The sequence below is a fragment of the Dreissena polymorpha genome, chromosome 9 (assembly GCF_020536995.1).
Source record: "Dreissena polymorpha isolate Duluth1 chromosome 9, UMN_Dpol_1.0, whole genome shotgun sequence".
NCBI lineage: Eukaryota > Metazoa > Mollusca > Bivalvia > Myida > Dreissenidae > Dreissena > Dreissena polymorpha.
Genome location: NC_068363.1, coordinates 49,767,683 through 49,776,910, shown reverse-complemented (window position 1 = coordinate 49,776,910; position 9,228 = coordinate 49,767,683). Strand labels below are relative to the sequence as shown.

Here is a 9,228-nt window from a genome sequence, read left to right as displayed (position 1 = left end):
TCTTGCAAAGTTGTTCACGTTAGCAAAACATCTTCTCAGGCCAAAAGAATAACCCGATATATTTGGAGTGCACATGGAATACTTGTAGAATGTTTGGCTTGCACTAGGATTTTAATTATTTACACATTGCACACATGCGTTAATGGGGCAGTCAACTAGATTAACGTAAAAAGAAAAGTTCTAAAATACAGTCATTAAATGCTTAATAATGATAAATTTAAACATCGAATCTAAAAATCTTCAGTCAAAAATCAAGAATAAAATGAAAAAAAAAAGTAACACTGAACAGGGCTCTAACCCGACTGACCCTGGGAGTCTTGGAGTGAAAACATTAAAAAGTCTCCAATTTAGACCATGGACTCGGCCATCCATCCTCATACAATGAGCGTTGTATTTTATACTTTATAAAAGCAATCCTCGTAGACTTTCACAAAATATAACGACAACAACAGAACTCTCCAAATAACGTGGTAGACATTACTCAGTAAAATTTTATTACTGAATGTACTGAAAATATGAAAACTTAACAACATTTTTCAAGTAATGTTATATACCAGAAGTGATATTTAAAAAAATATAAACTAATATTTGTAAAAAAATACGGTATTTTAGAACTTTTCTTTTTTTCGTGATATATAGCAATCTGGTCTACCGCCTCTTTAACTCTTTCAGTGCTGGAACCGAATTTTGAAGGCCTTTGCAAACAGTTTGGATCCAGATGAGACACCACAGAAAGTGGCGTCTCATCAGGATCCAAACTGTTTGCTATTCTGATAGTATTATTTAAAAAAAATGGAAGAAAATGCTAATTTTAAAAATTCAGCAGACGACATTTGAGCAGCCGACAAATTTTCCAGCTTACAAAGGGTTAAGCCCATTTTTCTCAGAACAAGACACATATAGTCTCACAACTTTTCTTATGTTTTCTATGTGATTTGTTTAAATTTGTTATTTGTCCATGTTTAATGTTCGTTATGAATCAAATGATAAAAAATGCATTTACAGTTTGTAGAATATTAGGTGGTTGTAGAAAATCAAAATTACCTTAAAATTGGGTAAAGCATTTAACTTTAAATTAAAAAGAAAGAACATTGTATGCTGCAATTAAACAAAACAAAATATATTGGTTTATTGAACACAATTATGTCTTGTGGGAATAAAGTTAACAAAAAACAGCATTGTTTTTTTATAGTCTAAATTAAAGATACACATAACTTGCTTACCTGCAATAAAACAGAAAACAAAGCTTTGTTTCATGCAATAGAAAAACATGTGTTGGTTAAATTTGACATGAAGCCTTAAACCTTCAACCTTGTTAACTTGTAATAGAAAACATTGTTAGCTTCTCGTTATTAATATAACAGAAGTTAGTTTCCAGAAAGAACATTTCTTGATCAAATTGTACATACACAAATGGCTTGATTTGCTTTAATTAAAAAACAACAACATAGGGTATGTATATGTAGATTAATACAAACATTTAGTTTATAACATACAATGTATACTGTGAATCCATATATTTTCGCCAGCACAAAATTTCGTCATTTTAAAACAAATGACGTTTTCGTCAGCACTTAAATTCGCCAATTCCTGACTTTGAAAAAAATAATAAAATGCTTCATATCCGAATGTTCAAAATATATTGTTGTTGCGATAAATCGTAGTGGGGAAAGAGGGAGGACACTTGAGAGTCACTTGCAGGAGGTGGGGCCGGTTCGTCACATACCATTATACTAGTCTTTTGTTATCATGGGCCCCCATTATTATGATTAGCGGATTAGTGGGACCGAATAACCGTTAACGAGTGTTTGAAACAGTGAAGCCAATTGCCAATTTTCCTTATTCATTTACTATCATGGCCAAACTAATAAGAACCTTACCTTTATCAGCGCAAACCAGAGAAGGTGCGAACATTATTTGTTATAATAAGTGCTAGCAAACTATTTGGTCAGTTTTCATTAAAGTTTCAAGAGTTTTGCATCATAAATATTTGATCGTTTTTAGTACAGTAATTTGTCTGACATGTATCTTTTAATAATGTCAATTAATTAGGCAAATTTAAATTAATACACTTACTCCAATATAACGCAGATGACGGGGTTTAAGTCTCGAAAATGTGTTAAAAAATTTCATAAAAACAAACATACAGCATTTTTCGGAAGTGTTAAATTAACACTGCATTATTGCACAGCGGTTTCATGGGGCACAGTTCAGATTTAATTGTAACAACCAAGAGATGAGTGAGTTTAAATTAGATTGAATGCAATAGGATACAAAGCAATGTTTTATTGCGTCATGCTCAGTCATTTAAAAAACATGCTTTCTGGGGAATTCCTGAAAATCGCGCGAAAATGAAAGTGAATTTCTGTAAACAATAACCCTACGTTTTGATGGGACTTATCGTCATAAATGCTTATTTCTCTTTACCTGTTACATTTTAAATTGTTACAAATAACAATGATTGAATCAATATGTATCGTAAAAAAGTTTGTGTCAATGATTAAAAAGATCGATTGCCCATAAACGAAACACAAGCTATTTTCACACCTGTATTGTAATTAAACGCTTACAACCAAACACAAATCAATATGTTCTGTATTAGTTTGTAATCAATGCGGGTAATGTATATCAGTCAGGTGTTGATCACACATCATCATCTTTTAATTTCGTTTATTGTCTTTGATCCGGATCCGCTGCGTGGAGGCTGTATAATCAGCAGCAACACTGAAAACACAATGCACACAATGGGATATAAAGTTGTTAAAAACAAGCGCTAATCATCACTATTCTACCTAAATGAAGTCAACACAGTCGATACAGCTGTACTGCACTTGTGTTTTACAGCAATATCACGTGTCAGTTAAGTACACTGTGTTATCTACACCCCTTTGTGTCAAAACCCGATGATCTGGATTATGAAACAGTCGGAGCATGTATGCGTGGATTACGTTGGATTTTAATGCACCATGTCTTCGGTAATTCAGTCTTAATTTTTTTCAAATATGGGGCATGATTGTTCGTTAGGATCTTGAATTCGTCAATCGGTCGACTGACGTAATACACGAAGATTAATGCCTGACGATTAATAATGGTTTCACAGTATGTCAAATTGTTTGGTTAACATTAAAAGAAACATTGCTTGGTTACCAAGAACAGAAAACATTGATGGTTAAATTCATCAGAAAGCTCTGTTTGGTTGAATTCAACAGATCACATTGTTGGTCATCATCAACAGAAACACACCTTGGTTTAATTCAATGGGAACAATTGTTTAGATGTATTTAACAGAACCCATTCTTTGGTTAACGCTAGTTAAAAACATTGCTTGGTTAAATTCAACAGAAAAAATTGTTTGGTTCAATTGAGCAGAATTCATTGATCGGATTACATCAACAGAAAATGTTGCTTGGTTAAATTGAACAGAACACAATTTGATTGGGTTACATCAACAGAAAATGTTGTTTGGTCAAATTGAGTCGAACACATTGATGGGATTTCATCAACAGAAAATGTTGCTTGGTTAAATTGAACAGAACACATTGATTTGGTTACATGAACATAAAATGTTATTTGGTTAAATGAAACAGACCACACTGATTGGGTGACATCTACAGAAAACGTTGCTTGGTTAAATGGAACAGACGACATTGATTGGGTGACATCAACAGAAAACATTGCTTGGTTAAATAGAACAGAACACATTGGTTGTGTGACATCAACAGAAAACATTGCTTGGTTAAATAGAACAGAACACATTGGTTGTGTGACATCAACAGAAAACGTTGCTTGGTTAAATGGAACAGAACACATTGATTGGGTGACATCAACATGAAATGTTGCTTGGTTAAATTGAACAGAACACATTGATTGGGTGACATCAACATGAAATGTTGCTTGGTTAAATGGAACAGAACACATTGATTGGGTGACATCAACATGAAATGTTGCTTGGTTAAATTGAACAGAATACATTGATTGGGTAACATCAACAGAAAATGTTGCTTGGTTGAATGGAACAGAACACATTGATAGGGTGACATCAACATAAAACGTTGCTTGGTTAAATTGAACAGAACACATTGATTGGGTTACATCAACATAAAATGTTGCTTGGTTAAATGGAACAGAACACATTGATTGGGTGACATCAACATTGCTTGGTTAAATGGAACAGAACACATTGATTGGGTGACATCAACAGAAAATGTTGTTTGGTTAAATGGAACAGAACACATTGATTGGGTGACATCAACAGAAAACGTTGCTTGGTTAAATTGAACAGAACACATTGATTGGGTTACATCAACATAAAATGTTGCTTGGTTAAATGGAACAGAACACATTGATTGGGTGACATCAACAGAAAACGTTGCTTGGTTAAATTGAACAGAACACATTGATTGGGTGACATCAACAGAAAACATTGCTTGGTTAAATGGAACAGAACACATTGATTGGGTTACATCAACATAAAATGTTGCTTGGTTAAATGGAACAGAACACATTGATTGGGTGACATCAACAGAAAACGTTGTTTGGTTAAATGGAACAGAACACATTGATTGGGTGACATCAACAGAAAACGTTGCTTGGTTAAATGGAACAGAACACATTGATTGGGTGACATAAACAGGAAATGTTGCTTTGTTAAATTGAACAGAACACATTGATTAGGTTAGACATCAACATAAAATAATGCTTGGTTTAATTCAACATAAAATATTGTTAGATTCAATTCAAATGGCTTGGTTAACATCAACAGAAAACATGTCTTTGTAAACATCAAGAAAAATTAAACAAAACAAAATATATTGGTTTATTGAACACAATTATGTCTTGTGGGAATAAAGTTAACAAAAAACAGCATTGTTTTTTTATAGTCTAAATTAAAGATACACATAACTTGCTTACCTGCAATAAAACAGAAAACAAAGCTTTGTTTCATGCAATAGAAAAACATGTGTTGGTTAAATTTGACATGAAGCCTTAAACCTTCAACCTTGTTAACTTGTAATAGAAAACATTGTTAGCTTCTCGTTATTAATATAACAGAAGTTAGTTTCCAGAAAGAACATTTCTTGATCAAATTGTACATACACAAATGGCTTGATTTGCTTTAATTAAAAAACAACAACATAGGGTATGTATATGTAGATTAATACAAACATTTAGTTTATAACATACAATGTATACTGTGAATCCATATATTTTCGCCAGCACAAAATTTCGTCATTTTAAAACAAATGACGTTTTCGTCAGCACTTAAATTCGCCAATTCCTGACTTTGAAAAAAATAATAAAATGCTTCATATCCGAATGTTCAAAATATATTGTTGTTGCGATAAATCGTAGTGGGGAAAGAGGGAGGACACTTGAGAGTCACTTGCAGGAGGTGGGGCCGGTTCGTCACATACCATTATACTAGTCTTTTGTTATCATGGGCCCCCATTATTATGATTAGCGGATTAGTGGGACCGAATAACCGTTAACGAGTGTTTGAAACAGTGAAGCCAATTGCCAATTTTCCTTATTCATTTACTATCATGGCCAAACTAATAAGAACCTTACCTTTATCAGCGCAAACCAGAGAAGGTGCGAACATTATTTGTTATAATAAGTGCTAGCAAACTATTTGGTCAGTTTTCATTAAAGTTTCAAGAGTTTTGCATCATAAATATTTGATCGTTTTTAGTACAGTAATTTGTCTGACATGTATCTTTTAATAATGTCAATTAATTAGGCAAATTTAAATTAATACACTTACTCCAATATAACGCAGATGACGGGGTTTAAGTCTCGAAAATGTGTTAAAAAATTTCATAAAAACAAACATACAGCATTTTTCGGAAGTGTTAAATTAACACTGCATTATTGCACAGCGGTTTCATGGGGCACAGTTCAGATTTAATTGTAACAACCAAGAGATGAGTGAGTTTAAATTAGATTGAATGCAATAGGATACAAAGCAATGTTTTATTGCGTCATGCTCAGTCATTTAAAAAACATGCTTTCTGGGGAATTCCTGAAAATCGCGCGAAAATGAAAGTGAATTTCTGTAAACAATAACCCTACGTTTTGATGGGACTTATCGTCATAAATGCTTATTTCTCTTTACCTGTTACATTTTAAATTGTTACAAATAACAATGATTGAATCAATATGTATCGTAAAAAAGTTTGTGTCAATGATTAAAAAGATCGATTGCCCATAAACGAAACACAAGCTATTTTCACACCTGTATTGTAATTAAACGCTTACAACCAAACACAAATCAATATGTTCTGTATTAGTTTGTAATCAATGCGGGTAATGTATATCAGTCAGGTGTTGATCACACATCATCATCTTTTAATTTCGTTTATTGTCTTTGATCCGGATCCGCTGCGTGGAGGCTGTATAATCAGCAGCAACACTGAAAACACAATGCACACAATGGGATATAAAGTTGTTAAAAACAAGCGCTAATCATCACTATTCTACCTAAATGAAGTCAACACAGTCGATACAGCTGTACTGCACTTGTGTTTTACAGCAATATCACGTGTCAGTTAAGTACACTGTGTTATCTACACCCCTTTGTGTCAAAACCCGATGATCTGGATTATGAAACAGTCGGAGCATGTATGCGTGGATTACGTTGGATTTTAATGCACCATGTCTTCGGTAATTCAGTCTTAATTTTTTTCAAATATGGGGCATGATTGTTCGTTAGGATCTTGAATTCGTCAATCGGTCGACTGACGTAATACACGAAGATTAATGCCTGACGATTAATAATGGTTTCACAGTATGTCAAATTGTTTGGTTAACATTAAAAGAAACATTGCTTGGTTACCAAGAACAGAAAACATTGATGGTTAAATTCATCAGAAAGCTCTGTTTGGTTGAATTCAACAGATCACATTGTTGGTCATCATCAACAGAAACACACCTTGGTTTAATTCAATGGGAACAATTGTTTAGATGTATTTAACAGAACCCATTCTTTGGTTAACGCTAGTTAAAAACATTGCTTGGTTAAATTCAACAGAAAAAATTGTTTGGTTCAATTGAGCAGAATTCATTGATCGGATTACATCAACAGAAAATGTTGCTTGGTTAAATTGAACAGAACACAATTTGATTGGGTTACATCAACAGAAAATGTTGTTTGGTCAAATTGAGTCGAACACATTGATGGGATTTCATCAACAGAAAATGTTGCTTGGTTAAATTGAACAGAACACATTGATTTGGTTACATGAACATAAAATGTTATTTGGTTAAATGAAACAGACCACACTGATTGGGTGACATCTACAGAAAACGTTGCTTGGTTAAATGGAACAGACGACATTGATTGGGTGACATCAACAGAAAACATTGCTTGGTTAAATAGAACAGAACACATTGGTTGTGTGACATCAACAGAAAACATTGCTTGGTTAAATAGAACAGAACACATTGGTTGTGTGACATCAACAGAAAACGTTGCTTGGTTAAATGGAACAGAACACATTGATTGGGTGACATCAACATGAAATGTTGCTTGGTTAAATTGAACAGAACACATTGATTGGGTGACATCAACATGAAATGTTGCTTGGTTAAATGGAACAGAACACATTGATTGGGTGACATCAACATGAAATGTTGCTTGGTTAAATTGAACAGAATACATTGATTGGGTAACATCAACAGAAAATGTTGCTTGGTTGAATGGAACAGAACACATTGATAGGGTGACATCAACATAAAACGTTGCTTGGTTAAATTGAACAGAACACATTGATTGGGTTACATCAACATAAAATGTTGCTTGGTTAAATGGAACAGAACACATTGATTGGGTGACATCAACATTGCTTGGTTAAATGGAACAGAACACATTGATTGGGTGACATCAACAGAAAATGTTGTTTGGTTAAATGGAACAGAACACATTGATTGGGTGACATCAACAGAAAACGTTGCTTGGTTAAATTGAACAGAACACATTGATTGGGTTACATCAACATAAAATGTTGCTTGGTTAAATGGAACAGAACACATTGATTGGGTGACATCAACAGAAAACGTTGCTTGGTTAAATTGAACAGAACACATTGATTGGGTGACATCAACAGAAAACATTGCTTGGTTAAATGGAACAGAACACATTGATTGGGTTACATCAACATAAAATGTTGCTTGGTTAAATGGAACAGAACACATTGATTGGGTGACATCAACAGAAAACGTTGTTTGGTTAAATGGAACAGAACACATTGATTGGGTGACATCAACAGAAAACGTTGCTTGGTTAAATGGAACAGAACACATTGATTGGGTGACATAAACAGGAAATGTTGCTTTGTTAAATTGAACAGAACACATTGATTAGGTTAGACATCAACATAAAATAATGCTTGGTTTAATTCAACATAAAATATTGTTAGATTCAATTCAAATGGCTTGGTTAACATCAACAGAAAACATGTCTTTGTAAACATCAAGAAAAAAAGATTGCTTACTCGGAATGAACAGAAAACGAAAAATTCTTGGTTAAAACCAACAGATAAACATAAATCAATAGATAAACATTGCATGATGGAAATGGTTAAACTATTTCTGTAAGATTGAAAATTCAAAATTGTTTGGTTTATAACAACACAATACATCTTTTTTGTTAAAATTAACTGGAAAATAATGCTTCATTAAAATGAATTATGTGTTGACTCTTATCTGAAGTGCGATGAGATTATAGTGTAGTGTAATCCCTCTGCAGCATTAGTGGATAATAAATCAACCCTAGTGTTTGCAATCATCAGTATCTTTTAACCCTTTGCATGCTGGGAAATTTGTCGTCTGCTAAAATGTTGTCTGCTGTATTTCTCAAATTAGCATTTTCTTCAATTTTTTTCAAAAAATACTATCAGAATAGCAAACAGTTTGGATCCTGATGAGACGCCACATTCTGTGGCGTCTCATCTGAATCCAAACTGTTTGCAAAGGCCTTCAATATTTTGTTCCAGCACTGAAAGAGTTAATGAGTTTTGCAGCATAAACTTGGGTTCTTTTAAAAAATTCTTTGAAAACTTAACAGGTGTTAATTTACATTTAACAGATGTGCATGTAGTAATCTTATGATCTTTCTACATAAAATCATTTTCTTGATTGTTTTATAGTCCTCATTTATATCAGCATCTTGTCTTTTTAATGGGAAAGAACCCAACTGATTGGTATCCATTTTTTGCCACATAATCTGTA

The 9,228-nt window shown here is 33.3% G+C and overlaps 1 protein-coding gene and 1 long non-coding RNA gene across 3 annotated transcripts in view; one reads left to right on the top strand and one right to left on the bottom strand.

Annotated features, from left to right (window-relative positions):
* The window catches only part of LOC127846487 (leucine-rich repeat and coiled-coil domain-containing protein 1-like), a 283,849-nt gene that overhangs the window by 123,842 nt on the left and 150,779 nt on the right, over window positions 1–9,228 (top strand). The gene's annotated exons all lie outside the window — the stretch shown is intronic.
* LOC127846503 (uncharacterized) overlaps window positions 1–9,228 on the bottom strand; it is a 49,138-nt gene that overhangs the window by 22,030 nt on the left and 17,880 nt on the right. The window lies entirely within an intron of this gene.